Here is a 14,291-nt window from a genome sequence, read left to right as displayed (position 1 = left end):
TACCGTTTGCCCGGGACGAAGACAATGGCATCCGTGCCTCCATCTTATTTTCCCCAGTCAGGGCCTCCTGTGTACCATGGTCCCTCCTCATCTTCCCGTTCTTCATATAGCGGGGCCTCTTTTCCAGCAGAGCCAGTCAGACATCATGGTCGGAGGAGGAAGACCCTCCAGAACCTCCTCCATCTGGAGGTCTCTTCAATCCGGCCCTTTTTCTGCCACTTCTGTGCAAGGCTAGCACGACGGCCAACAGAGGCCCCCCTCAACCGGACCCTCTGCCCACTTCGGACCCAAATCCGATGTTCTTCAAGATGGTGGCAACTCAACACCTGAGTGCTGTTCGGAAGCAATGGGTCTCACCAGGTACCTTTCCCCTTCCGGGAGGAGCTGACAGAAAATTGTTCAGCATGGCGCCAGATTTGATTGATGCCCTGGAGGTGCCAAAGATGGATGAACCTTTGGCCCCTCTAGTGTCCTCGTCCACAGTGTTGGGAGATTTGGCTGAGGCACTGAAGACGGAGGACAGGAGATGGGAATTGGCCTTCCGCAGGACCCACCAAGCAGAGGCGTGGGTGGTAAGAACAGCCTTTTGCGCTTCATTCTTTACCAGAACCTCTCTCCTTTGGCTTCGTCAACTTCAAGCCAGGATCCCTCCAGAAGAGATACGTACTCACCAGGATTTGAGTAAGTTGGTCGCAGCGACAGAGTATGCCTCTGACGCTACTTTGCAGGTGGCCAGATTTTCATCCAAGTCCATTGCATCCAATGTCTCAGCACGTAGGATGCTATGGCTTAAACATTGGCAAGCCGACGTCAAATCTAAGTGGCGCCTGGCTGCGGCCCCTTATCAAGGAGGGCATTTATTTGGAGAAGTCCTAAATCCTTATTTGATCAAAAATAAGGATAAGTGGAAGGTCATGACACATCTCAGCAGGCAGACTGATAGGCACGCTTACCCATACGCCCGCAGGCAGTCTTTTCGGCCAGGAACAGGCTTGGGAGTCTCACAGCCTCCACGCCCCTTCACGGCCAGACAGGATCGTCCGTCCGACAGACCTGGTTTCAGATCCAGGCAACAGTATCAGGGCAAGCGGCCCTTTCGTGGGGGAGGTCGCCCCTTCAGGAGGTCCAAATGACTCTTAGGCTGCCCCTCCCATAAGTGGCAGGTTATCCCTCTTTTTCCACCAGTGGGAGTTCACCACCACAGATTCCTGAGTCCTCCAAACCGTCCAATTCAATCTGTCCCTGGAATTCATGCCCAGCCCACCGGGGCGCTTCATCTCTTGCCCCCAATCACAGAATTCAATCAAACAGGGCCCCATGCAAGAGGCCATTCATCATCTTCTAGACCTAAGAACCATAGAACCGGTACCAGTTGGTCAGAAGGGAGAGGGATTCTATTCCATCCTCTTCATGGTTCCCAAGGCCTCGGAGGGATGGAGGGCGATTCTAGACCTCAAGGGTCTAAATTCCCACATTGCATACCAGAAATTCAAAATGCAAACGCTCCAGCCCATCCTGGGCTGCATCAGAAAAGGAGACTTTCTGACATCCATAGACCTCATGGAAGCGTATCTCCACATCCCTATTCTTCCCAACCACCGGCGGTTCCTCAGGTTCTGTTATATGGGCCACCACTACCAGTACAGTTCAGACTCTCCTCGGTTCCCAGAGTGTTCACCAAAATCCTGGCGGTGTTTTCGGCACACCTAACACTGGTGACGGTACACATTCAGTGCTACCTGGACGACATTCTCATCCAGTCGTCCTCCCTTCTGGCAGCCCAGTCGGACCTGAGTTTGTCAATCCAGGTCCTTCAACAGCACGGATTCTTGGTGAACTTCCAAAAGAGTCACACAATTCCCTCGACCCGAATCCTACATCTGGGCGCCGTCATAGACAGAGTTGGTTGCCTGGTCTATCTATCACAAGAGCATCAGGACAGTATTCGGGAACTAGCACTCAAGGTATGCAGGGAACGTGTAGTGTCGCTGGCCCTACTTTCCCAACTCCTGGGAAAGATGGTTTCTTGTATTACCATAGTCCCTTGGGCCAGACTCCATTCCAGGAGTCTCCAATGGTTTCTGCTCCCTTTCCAGAGGTTGGGAACCGGTTCATCCAATCAATAGATGAGGGTTCCTACCCAAACCCTAAGATCCCTCCGCTGGTGGTTCTCGCCAGTGGTAGCCAGAGGGTCACCCTTCAGGGAACTTGTCCGTCTCACACTTACGACAGACACCAGTCTGTTTGGTTGGGGAGCTCACCTTCGGTCTCAGTTTGCTCAGGGCCAATGGTCCCGAGCAGACCTGCGCCACAACATCAACTGGTTGGAGCTCAGAGCCATACACCTGGCTCTCTGCCACTTTCGCAACAAAGTTGCGAAACAGCACGTGCTAGTTCTTACGGACAACGTGGCGGCAAAGGCCCATGTGAACCAGCAAGGGGGTACCCGTTTCAGGTCCCTCATGGCCGAGGCCCAGTTACTGGGCTCTTGGGCAGAGTCCAACCTTTCCTCCCTCAGGGCTGAGCACATTTTGGGGGAGGCAAACCGGCAAGCGGACTTCCTGAGGAGGTCGACCGTGGATCACTCGGAATGGCGTCTGTATCCGGATCTCTTTGCAGAGATGTCACAAAGGTTTGGCCAACTGGTCCTCGATTTGTTTGCTTCATCGGCGAACGCTCAGCTCCTGAGATTCTTTTCCCGGTTTCCATCCCCGGGGCGGAGGGGACGGATGCCCTTCGAGCCCCATGGCTGGAGGGTCTACTCTACGCATTTCCCCCTCATTGATTCCAGCAGTCATTCGCAAACGAACGGAGATAATCTTTGTGGCCCCATACTGGCCTCGGAGACCCTGGTTCAGCGACCTGGTGAACCTCTCCCGCTCTCCTCCATGGAAAATCCCACCGGATCGCATGTCTCTCCACCAGGAGTTCTATGACACCCAGAACCCCAGTGGCTACATTTAGCCGCCTGGCACTTGAACGCCGGATCATGACCCAGGAATTGTTCTCGACAAGAGCGATTTCCATGATCCAGGCCTCTCGAAGGCAGGCAACCAATTGCATCTATGACTCCACATGGAGGAATGACTTGACAATTCCACAGATTTTAGAATATTTACTCGAGGGCCTTGATAGGGGCTTAGCGCCTAACAACATCTGTAGGCAAGTAGCGGCACTATCAACCTTACTTACCTGTGCCAATTCGGTCCCTTTGGTCCAGCATCCTAGGATACACGCCTTTCTCAAAGGTGCCACCAACACAGAACCACCCGTGGTACATAGGTACCCCTCTTGGGAATTACCTCGGGTCCTACGGGCTCTCGCCAGACCTCTGGTTTTTTTTTATTATTATTAAAAAATTTTATAAATTTTTACAAAAAGACAAAAAAAAACAATACAATACAAAAACAAAGCAAAACAAAACAAAACAACCCTTCCCCAACCCTCCCCAAAACCCCCACTCCCTCCCCCCCCGGAGCTTCCCAGAGCAGAATATAGGTTTAATTAAAAAAATTTTAAAAAATTATATGAAAAAAAGAATATAACACTAAAATATATGTGTATATATAAAAATAAAAGTTATAAAAAAGCTAGATGATATTTTTTATATCCAATTTAAATTGTATAAACTTTATCCATTTATCCCAAACAGCAAGAAATTTCTCTTGCGATTGTTCTTTTAAGAAAGCCGAAATCTTTGCCATTTCCGCCAAATAAGACACTTTGGTCCCTTTGGTCCAGCATCCTAGGATACACGCCTTTCTCAAAGGTGCCACCAACACAGAACCACCCGTGGTACATAGGTACCCCTCTTGGGAATTACCTCGGGTCCTACGGGCTCTCGCCAGACCTCTGTTTGAGCCTATCACAACTTGTGCTTTACGGTCCTTGTCCCACAAGGTCGCCTTCCTGATCGCTATCACGTCAGCCAGGTGCATTTCTGAGCTTGCGGCACTGTTGGTCAGGGACGACCTCTGTATCTTCCACCGGGACCGGGTGGTCCTTTGATTGGACCCCACATTCGTGCCCAAGGTCAACTCCTTTTTTCATAGGGCCAAGAGATTGTTTTGCCAGATTTTTGTCCTAATCCTTCCTATGACTTGGAGCGGCAGTGGCACACACTGGACGTCCTCAGGGCACTATGCCGATACATCAAGCGAACGGCGTCCTTTCGCAAGTCCGAGGCCCTCTTTGTTTCCTTTCACCCTGCCTCTCTGGGACAGAAGGTGTCTGCCTCCACTATAGGCAGGTGGATCAGGGCTTGCATTGCGGAGGCGTACCAGTCTTTTTCCCTGACAGCTCCAAGTCGTATCACAGCTCATTCCACTTTCAGCGCTGTGACCTCTGCAGCATGGGCCTCTCAGGCACCCATCGAGGAGATTTGCAGGGCTGCGACTTTGCTTCCGTGGACACCTCCTTTGGTCAGAGGGTCTTTCAGGTGGTTTCTGGGGACCTGGATCCGGCCTTGTCTGTTTCCCTCCCATTGGGACAGTGAGGCTTTGGTATGTCCCATTGGTGGATTCTCCATCTCCTGTGTTGGAGAAGGGGCGTTGTCTTACCTGAACGTCTTTTCTCAGCACGGAGATGGAGAATCCACTCCCATCCTTAGGGTCAGTTAGGCCAGGGTTAGGAGTCTGAGAGCCAACACTTTGAACTGTCGTCATCCGCTTTCGCCCTCGTCAAGACTGGGTTCTCCTAGCAACATGGGGTGTGGCAAGTTTGGCTGATTTGGTCTCAAGAGCAGGAAGACAGAGCAAACCTATTGGTGGATTCTCCATCTCTGTGCTGAGAAAAGGCGTTCAGGTAAGACAACGCCCCTTTTGTTCCTAGAGACTGCGCAAGATTTCAAATTGAACTGTATGGTTCAAAATTGCCTTAACTCCCAATAGTTATAAGCCTTTCTAAACCACATGTTCCTAGTCTCATTACTTCATATGAACCAGAAACCATGATAGCTGATATTTATGGGGGCTGTAATCATCATACATAAGAATACATCACTGGAAACTCTAGTGAAACATTTGACAGATAAACATATGCATACAGAGCCGGTGAATTTGGGGTAGATAAGAAAATGTTTGGATGCCTGATTGCCATTGGAAAAGAAGAAATTGTATTGTCAATTGAGCTCCTGCTATACAATCCATACAATATACACATACGTGTCAACTTGCAAATCTATCAGTTTTAAGAATTATCAGTTTAAAAAAATGATAAAATATTTTTATCGTTTCAATGCTTTAGTATATTCTCAGAGATCTAGACTTAACTGGAAACAGTTTTGCATTTCCAATTATATCATGAGCATTGTTCCTAAGATTGTAGCATGTCATAGAAGAAACAGAGTTCTTCTATTTGAAGTTGTCTCCAGAATTATTTAGTCAGTTGGTAATATTTCCAAAACCATTGCTGTCCTGATGTTTTGGACTCCACTCACAAAGTTTCTTGCTATTGGCCTTCTGGCTGCAGTTCATGGAAAGTGAAGCACAAAACATTATACTGTGTTTTGTTTTCACTGTATTTAGTTTTCAGATTTGTATTCACATGCTCCTGGCAAACCCAGCCCTTGCATTTTACATTATTGCATAATAAGATGGCATAAAACAAATAGATCTGTCGTAAATAAATAATATGCAAGAAACCTAATAATGTTAAAATCAGACAATAAATAACAATACAAGTAATCATATAACAATTAAAAATAGCTATTAATACAAGCATAAAAGTGGTTCAGGAGGAGAACACTAGTTATAAAATATTTGAGATTACATTTTGAAGGTACTGCAAGAGGAAAAGAATCTGTGGGTGCCTTTCATTTGGAAGATGAATTCCGTCTTCTAAAAGAATGGCAGATCCCATAGATTCACTCTCTACAAATAGTGTCTCTTCTACTTTGTATCCATTAATATTTTATTATTTCTTTATATTGACTTTTTAGAGCAATAAAAATGATAGCTACGTTTTACTATATGTACCTCTGTTAAAAAGCAGGGGGGGATAAAAGGGAGGAGGGGCAGAGGACATTGATGAGATCCTTCCAAGGATGTGGGGGGATCAGCAGATGCTCAGTGGTGGCATTTGCATACAGCTTCTTCCAGTTCTTTAAACCAAACATGTCTTTTTCAAGGCCAAGAGGTGACTTCAAGAAATTGGCCACAGTTTTGTGAGCATAGAGGCTCCCAACCCTATTCTCAAAGTACCTATTAATCCAAAATGCTGTATGTTAAATGCTGTGCTCTGTGTAGAAGCTGGATAAGCTTTATATCCTATGAACCATCCACAAAGTACTCATGCTGGCATCAAACATTTCTTTATTGTTGAATGCCCTTCCTGTGAAAGATTTCTATGCCTACTGAACTCTTCACTTCAGAAAGTTAGATAATTCTTACAGTGCTGCTATTATTGTTTTAATGCTTGGGGGGAATGGATTATTAGTTATTGCTGTTTGATATTTAATCTTACTTTGAATTTATAATAAAACTGTCATTTTGCTTTTTGTACGAACATTTCAATATTTTAGAGTAACTGGTTATGGATGCGTTTCCCTTCTATTTTTTTTTCTGTCAACATAACCCTAAAAAAGGCAATTTAAAATGAAACCACTATGAGCTTGCTGGTATAAGAATTGAGTAGATATCTGAACGAATTTACCACTATTTGAGCCAATTTTAGAATAAATTAATGTGGTACTTGGACTTATATGCAAGTAGACCTTTTCCAGATATGATGTAATAGTTTTCTTCTCCATTCTGTTTAAGCACAGTTCATAAAAATGCTGCTCACATTTGTAGAAAAATGTTTTTTTTAGTATTCTTATATACACATCTTAATTTTCACATGTCTTTAGATCAGTGGTTCTCAACCTGTGGGTCGGGACCCCATTTAGTGTCGAATGACCATTTCACGGGGGTCGCCAAACCACACTGTCCGCCATTTTTTTCCCTTTTCCCTAGCTGTCCTACTCCCTCTTATTGGTGGCCACACCCACTTGGGGGTCACCACAACATGGGGAACTGTATTATGGGGTCACAGCATTAGAAAGGTTGAGAACCACTGCTTTAGATGAAAGGTATATAATAACAAGGTATAGTAAATCTTATTAGAGAAGCTATCACATTATGTTAAGCCATAATAAGATTTGTATTTTTTCACTTAGTATAAATTGTGAAAACAGCTACATAATGTGTGACAAGCAAGCTGTGGTTTGTGAATAACATGATGTGTAAAGCCCTATAACCTATTAATAGAATGATCCAACTAGGCTAGGTTATAACTAGGCTAGGCTATGCTTAGGCATTGTAATCTTCCTTTAAATCAGTCTCAGTCTCTGTTTATATCACTTTGGCATAAGTTAAAGTGTTTACCCCTTGGAATTAAACAGACTAATTAAATATGGATTCCCCCACTGTTATCTTTTATCAATGGCAATGTTTCTCAAGCTTGGCTGGGGAATTCTGGGATTGAAAGTCAACACATCTTAAAGTTGCCAAGGTCAACATATGACAACATATGTATAAAATTTATTTTGCTTCACATTTCCAAATGTGTAATGTAAGAATTAGTTTTGCTGTTCAACCTCTTGAATCTGAAGCAATCCGGCTTTAGGATTGCAGTAGTTCCTGAAGTTAGAGTTTCTTTTTCTGCACATTTGTTTCTTTCAGAGGTTTCTTTTTCCTTTTTTTTTTTGTCAGAATGGAAATTGAGCGGGGGGGGGCATTACTTGTGGTTGGGTTCCCTTACCACAGGTTCCGTTCTCATGTGTACTCCTTATTTTGTGGTTCATAAAAAAAGGAAACAACAGCGCTGTTGAAATTATTCAGAAGATTCTGTGGACATTTGATGTAGCAATCATTGGTAAAGGGAAAGGACATTTTGCACCACAACCATTTTGAAGTTTGATATAAATACTAATGAAAGTGTTTAAAACATTTATTCCCAAGTTACTGTCATTGAAGTAATGGAACTACTTCAAAGTTTTACGGAAAGGTGCATGTGAAAATTTCCATTTACCTAGGCGTTACATAGAGAAAAAACACTGTTTAAGAAGATTAAGATTTTAAGGTTTGGTCTAATAGCTATAATGCAGGGTTTTGCTTATATCTTATGAAACTTCTTAAAATGTACAAAAAATGTGAGGCAGTTTCCCCTTTTCAACCAGAGTATGCATAGAACAATAGTAGGGGAAAGTGCCAGTTAATTTGAAACACATTTTTCTTAAATATAAACTTTATTTGGTTTTTAAGAAATGTATATATGCTTATTTCCATTATGCAAGTTGTGTGGTATTAAGAGAAGGATCAACAATAAATTTCAAGGCACTCTTCTACAAATTGCTATGATTTTAGGAAACTATAAATGATATGATAGGTAACCATTCTCCATCCCACAATCTGATTTATTTAAACTAGTTATATAGCCATCCATCTCATGACAGGAACTCTGGGAGGTGGAGAGGGTATTAAAAATAAACAATACAAAAAGAACTTAATAATAATAATAAAAAGAGAGTCTTTCCATATACCTTGCTGACTATCTCCATTTTACATACTTGTGATTTCCCAGCTCTATTTTCATATAAAATCTATTTTTGCTTGCTTAGATATATCCATCTGTCAATTCTTATATGATGCAAATTATTTCATTTCAGTTTCTATATGGTGTGCTTTTCCCCCTTTCTCTTTCTGTGGAGGGGGGGGGAGGGAGGAAGGAAGGAAGGGTCTTGTATGGTATAGCTCTTTTCTCCAGAGAGCTCCACAACAATTTCCAGAATTTCTCTGAGAGAATGCCCAGTGAGAAATCATTCAATAAGCTTTGTGTCTGAATAGGAATTTGAACAACCATATCATCTCAATCATAACAACTAACTGATTGGTAGGTCAACCTGAATAATAGAAAAGTGTAAATTTGTTACTAGTCTTGTGCATCCTAATAGATTTGACTTGATTGATACAGCATCCTTCTAGGATTCACTGCCTAAATGGCGGTGTGGGAAACCTAGTTCTTTTGGCACTAGGTTGATTCTTTGGTACTAATGGCAAAATTCTAGAATTTACTGCTGTTCTTTAATATGAGTGCCCATGTATTTTATTCACTTTCATTTTATTTTATTTAATAGAATTTTATTATTCTATTCATCTGGATAAAGTTGATATCCAAAGTGATTGCTTCTAGAGATATTAATATTTGTTCAGTTTTTTTGCTGCGATGATCCAATTGGGGTTAAGATATTTTTGTTGTCCATCTCTCGATCACATGAGAGTCTATCCAATTGGGCATATGTAATTATACGGTCATCATAGCTAAAATCATAGATAATTTAAAGTTTTGGGGTGGACTTCATATTTTTTGTTATCTAAAGCTGGAATTTACAAAATTGGGAATGGATTGAATACATTTCAATTCGGTTCAGACAGGATAGTATATCATCTTCTAAGTGCATAATAAACTTCTGGTTTCCAAGATAAACCTTGCAGTTAGAAACATGATTTGAATTTTACATTAATTAATGCCTGTTCTATATTTATTCCATATAAACTAGGTAGATTGGTGTTGATTGTGAGTTGTTGGGAATAAATTGTATTAATTGCTAATTTTTCCCACTTTGACATGCTGCACTAGGAAGGTTCCTCTATTTGACCTACTTTGTGACAACTTTTTGAGTTCTTTAAGAAGAGGAAGAGAAAAAGGCAGAAAATTTTTCCAAACAAAGTTAAGGTATAAAAGAATTGCAGCAGCTTGAAAACAGGAAAATCTTAGAGCAGCACACAAAGGAGAAATCTACAACCATTCAGGTTAGAACCACTAAGAAAATGAACAGTTCAAACAAAGAGACAATTGGGAAACATTTTTTTCCACAATGTCATCTCATATTCTCTGCCTCTGTCCTTCTTTTGTGTCGTCATGTGTGTGTGTGTGAGAGAGAGAGAGAGAGAGAGAGGGAGAGGGAGAGGGAGAGAGAGAGGTTTCCTGTATTGTAGATAAGGTTGCCATTTAAGAAAAGAATAGAGAGACTTCTTAAGGGCCTTTTGAATAAAGAACTTGAGTGAGGACATTCCTCATCAGGGTTGTGTGTGTTCATGTAGGTGACAGTTGTTTTCCCAAAAGAAAACCACCTTTTGATGCTTTTTTTAAGTTGCGGAAAAAATAGCAACAAGGCCTGTCAAGAGAATAGATCTCTGGTGCTTTGAAAGGGATGTACATAGAAAACTGGTCCAAATCCAAGGGAGAACTAGTGTAATAAGAAGGAAAGAACTTCCAAGACTTAATTCATTCTTTAACATTTTAATAACAATGTAAAATGTGTAAACACTCCTGTGCTTTATTTGAAAATGATGCATAGTGATTTCTGTTCTGCAGCAGAACAGAGAAGTCAAATTTAAAAATTAAATCAGAAACACAAAAACTAAAATTTGAAGAAAATATATTTCAAAAGGAAGATGCTGAAAGTCATCTAGAATTTTGAATGCCTCTGGACTTTTCTGTGCCATGCTATAACATAATGTGGCTGTTCTGCTTTTGGTCTAACTTGTTGCGCTGACCCAACCATGAGTAGTTTTAAACTGTATTATATAACTTGTTATATGAATCCATTCAACCAGGGTTCATTCAGTAGGTGACTAATCACAGCTCAGTGGATGTCCTTGATGCTCTGTGACCTGGTTATTTGCTTATAAGCTTTTCATTAGCTGACTAGGTAACATCTTCGATGCTAGAAGAGAGAGGTGTTTGCTCCCTGTTTATATACAATACCTTGCTGTCATTGTAGGGGTGTGTGTGTGTGTGTTTCTCCTTGATAGTTCCTTGATTAGGGTATTGTTTACTGCTTGATTGTGTGTGTCTGGTGTTAATCCCTGGATATTGATTGCTGTTGAAGAGATGTTCTGGTCTTTTTATTTCCTTCTTAGCTTTTTTTATTATCTCTTTGCAATGATGTGTAAATGTGGTTTATCTCTATGTGCCTGTTGATGGCTGATTTATTTGAGTGCCAAATTTCTAGGAACTCCCTGGTCCCAAAGGTATTTTTTTCAGGAGGCAACTGGTCTTTCTTGTTTTTCTTGAAGAAGTTTTGCTTCTCATCCAAGAAGCTTCTTCAGCTCTGTCTGGATGGTGAGGAATGGCCATTGTTGGATGAGAGGCGAAACATCTTCAAGAAAAACAAGAAAATCCAGTTGTCTCCTGAAAAAAAGCACCTTTGGGACAACCATGACCTGGATGACTGAGAATCTCCATAAACATTTAGGAACTCACTAGCTTTTTTGGATCTTTATAGTTTCCCAGTTGAAAGTATGATTATGTTTGTCCATGTGTTTTGAAATTAAGGAATTTTCATTGTGTCTTCTGACAGTTGGTGTTCAGGGATATACTCTGCTAATTTTCTGCCTGTCCTACATAATGGGTGCTATAGTCTATACCAGGGGTAGGCAACCCAAAACACTTAAAGAGCCACTTGGACCCATTTCCCACCAAAAACAAAACACTGGGAGCCGCAAAACCCTTTTGATATCTAAAATGAAGATAACACTGCATATATCCTTTTTTACCTTTATTATAGGTGTGTGTGTGTTTGTGTGGTGTATGTGTGTGTGTATATATGTATATGTGTATGTATATGTATGTATGTATATATGTATGTATATATGTATATATGTATATATACACATACACATACACACACAGGTAAAAAAAGGATATATGCAGTGTTATCTTCATTTTAGACGTCAAAAGGGTCTCTCTCTCTGTCTCTCTCTCTCCCTCCCTCTCTATCTGCCCTTGGTCTGCCACTCCTCTTCCCCCGCTCTCTTTCTTTCTCTCTCTCTCTTTCCTCTCTCTCTCTCTCTCCCTCCCTCCATCTCTCTCTCTCTCTCTCTCTCTCCCCCCTCCTATCTGCTGCTCACCTGGCAAGCTTCAAGCTGTTGTCCAACAAGCTCAGGGGTAAGCAACCTCATCTCTTTTATGACTCATGGACTTCAACTCCCAGAATTCCTGAGTCAGCCTAGCTGGGCTAGCTAGCTCTCTCCTGCCCTTCCTGCTTCCTGCAGAGATGCAGCAAAGGGAGGAGCTCCGCCCAGTAAGCTTTTCAGCTCCTCGGGGAACACTGTGAGTGCATTCTTTTACACATACACACATACACACACACACACAAAAAACACAAACACACACACACACACAGAGAGAGAGAGAGAGAGAGAGAGAGAGAGAGAGAGAGAGAGAGAGAGAGAGAGAGAGAAGCAGGGAAGCGCAATTGCCTCTCTGTCTCTGTCTCTCTCTGCAAAGGCAAGGAGGCTGGGAGCCACAGGGGAAGGCTCAAAGAGCCGCATGCGGCTCCGGAGCCGCAGGTTGCCGACCTGTGTTCTATACACTGTATGTTGTAGATGACTCCTGTTTTTTTCCTGACCTACTGAGTTTTTTCTATTGATAACTAGTATCCAGCCAGTTTAATGTAGAAGTCCAGCTTAGTTTAGAAAATATATTAAATCATTAATAGTCAGTTTAACAGGGTTAATCCTTGTGATCATTTGCTCCAGAATGAGTATATACTACTGATTATTTCATGAGGAAAGGAATACATAATAATATCTTTTACCCCAAACCAGCCCATCAGGAAAACAACCTCTACTCTTTTTGTTCTACTATATGTCAAACATAGGGATTTTCTCACACGTGCTAGCATGTGTTTCATTGCTGGTGAACACCCACATTCTAATTGGTTAATATGCATGGTTTCTCCGTTCAATTACTGGTTGTTGTTCTCCATGGCTATGTTTTTACAAGTCCACTAGAGGAATGATAAAAATCTGGCGGCATCATCTTTTCCTCTTCTCCGTCTTCAGATTCACTGCTAGAACAGTTAAAGTATGGCCTGTGCTTGGTTTTCATTTTTGTGAGTTCATTGATATAATAATGAGAAGATGGATCAGTTTTGTTAACCTATGTGATCTTTTTTTTAAAGGGGTCATGAGGGGATATGAAAGATGAAAATCTACCCTTCATAAACATAGTCTGGAGAGAACATCAAGCAAGCATTATAGCCAAAACACAGGAAGAGATTATAATTTTGGAAGCAGTTTCTTAAACCATCTTATTTTTAGTCAGTTTAGAAGTGGGAAAAAACAGCTGAAGACAGTATTGGAGAAAACTCTTGGTCTAGGTGGCTGGCAAAATTAACTAAAGTGGCAGATCATATTTCCATATATCAGATTTTGATTACTGTTTGGTGGGGAGAAATAAAACAAAATTAACTGCCTTCATATCCTACTTGTGAGCCTCAAAATTAAAAAAAATCAAGAGGCTCCCAACCAAATAAAATTATATATAGTCCTCGTTTTACTGTGCTAATCGGTATCATCAACGTCGTTGTTAAGCAACCCGGTTGTAAGTTGAAAAAGCACATGACTGCACCACTTAGTGACAGCAGTTCTGGCAGTACTGGTTGCCCTCATTAAATAAGGATCACATAGTGATTAAGCAAGGACCTCATGTAACCATGTCTTCTGATTTGCTGCCAGCTTCCTCATTGACTTTGCTTGTGGAAAGACAGCAGGGAAAGTTGCAAATCGCAATTGTGACTGCTGAATGCTGCGAGGGCCAGAAGTACAAGGTCCATTTTTAACTAACATTTGTTCAGCACTGTCATAAGTTTGAACAGTCATCAAACAAGTGGTTATTAAATAAGAACTATAATCAAATATTCACTAGCTTTCTGAAAATTCATATTTAATTTCTCCAATAAGAACTTGACTATTTTAAGAAGGAACTTGAGAAAACATCCAGATTGCCATAAATTGATCATGATAAATTTGTTTGACACTGACTTCCCAGCTTATGCACAAACTATAAACTGCAACCTGTTTATACATAAAGGCTTACATGTATATTGCAAGTTATATCTCAGGTTGAAATCTTTTCTATATAACAATATTTAGTTATGAGACAGTTTTATATATAAGGTTATATATTTGATACATGTGTAAACTGTCATGGTTCCGACAGATGAAACTCTTCAAAGAACTTTGAGGCATTGTTTACCTTAAAGAATATTGGAGTAGCATAGCTTCGACACTAACATAGTTGAAGCCAAAAACTGGATTCCCCTCCCCTGAGCACATAGTATCAAAGCATTTCCCTCCTCCAATTAACAGTCATAAATCATATTCTCCAATTAGTTTGAAATGCAGGCTTTCCCTCCTGTTCTCCAGCCTGCCAATTCTTATCATCTCTTATTTCAAGCTCCGAATTCACACAGTAGTACAATATTGTTATGTCTAACTAACTCCCACCACATTCCGCCTCCT

At 41.5% G+C, this 14,291-nt stretch overlaps 1 protein-coding gene across 5 annotated transcripts in view; it reads left to right on the top strand.

The window, feature by feature from the left end:
* Window positions 1-14,291, top strand: part of RIPOR2 (RHO family interacting cell polarization regulator 2) — a 100,026-nt gene that overhangs the window by 17,041 nt on the left and 68,694 nt on the right. The window lies entirely within an intron of this gene.

This window comes from Crotalus tigris, unplaced genomic scaffold (assembly GCF_016545835.1).
Source record: "Crotalus tigris isolate CLP2741 ecotype Arizona unplaced genomic scaffold, ASM1654583v1 scf7180000024337.5909745, whole genome shotgun sequence".
NCBI classification, from domain to species: domain Eukaryota; kingdom Metazoa; phylum Chordata; class Lepidosauria; order Squamata; family Viperidae; genus Crotalus; species Crotalus tigris.
The sequence above is the reverse complement of the archived record's forward strand: the minus strand, read 5'-3'. Positions and strand labels throughout refer to the sequence as shown.